Source organism: Pieris brassicae, chromosome 5 (genome assembly GCF_905147105.1).
Source record: "Pieris brassicae chromosome 5, ilPieBrab1.1, whole genome shotgun sequence".
Lineage (NCBI taxonomy): Eukaryota > Metazoa > Arthropoda > Insecta > Lepidoptera > Pieridae > Pieris > Pieris brassicae.
In genome coordinates this window covers 18388350-18389521 of record NC_059669.1, presented here as the reverse complement: position 1 = coordinate 18389521, position 1172 = coordinate 18388350, and positions in this window count along the sequence as shown.

The following is a 1172-nucleotide window of genomic DNA, read 5'->3' as shown; positions in this document are numbered from 1 at the left end:
TTCTTGTTTTTATTTTCTTTATTATGATTTCGACATACATGTTCTGTTTTTATATGAGAGAACTATATCAAAATTGCATACAAAAACCGCGCCAAGTAAGCCTTGGCGTAAGCCAAGCCGAGGTCATTGAATGAAGCCGACTTTAGATCAGTCACACGCAGTGCTCTACGCTCTTTGCACACACAATAGTTATTTCCAACTCACACAATCCTTACAGTATACTCCTTCGCCAAAGATAATCTGACCAGTTTTAAAATTGTTAACAACGAAATAATGTCATATTATGCCCATACGACAACCATATTTTAACCCGATAATTCCTAACACTTGGTTTGCGCTTCTAATTATTTACTACCATACCATATATATATATATATATATATATATATATACAAATATATAAATATTTATATGTATATATATATGTAACTTAACTAATGTTAGATTAAGCGATAAGCATACCGAAGATGTTGACTGAAACGCGCTCTGAAGTTGGTGCTGGAGTCTTCAGGGTGTGACGTAGGACCGGAAGTCTTTTTCGCCATTATACGATGGGAAAAGTAGAGATATTGTGGCATAATCTGTGCCATGTGTGGACATATATATTATAATAAATGTAAGATAAATTTATACGAAATTTCTTAAAATTATTAAGCGCTTATTTAAAATATAGCACAGGAATTTATTCGGAAGTTACAGATAGGATGCTTAACCCAAATATGACTCGATTTTAGGAATCCCTTGTAATGCTCTGAATTATTAAGGATACAAATAGTTACAGGCTTTGGAAGTAACGGATTGTATACTTATTTCAAAGAAGTATGATCTGATTTTATGTGTCATTTTTGGTTTTATTACATAGCTTAGCGACAATCGTTACACGATAACTATACTATTTATTCCGTTTCCGATTCCGATCCTCTTCCGTTTTGGATCTCGAGTAGAGTTTAGAGTAGTCGTGTATAATCCAACCCGTGTTTAATTAAATTGAAAAAGTTTCAAAATTATAATAAATAAAATATTAGCAAGTCCTAGGATAACAGTGCGTCATAGGAGTAGCCGCCATTCTTTTAAGTCACCGCCCACTTGCTGCCGCCCCCAACGCATACGCAAGTTTCAGGAAGGAGAGTCAACCAAGGCCACACCCCTGACCGGTGACTAAATACGAGACA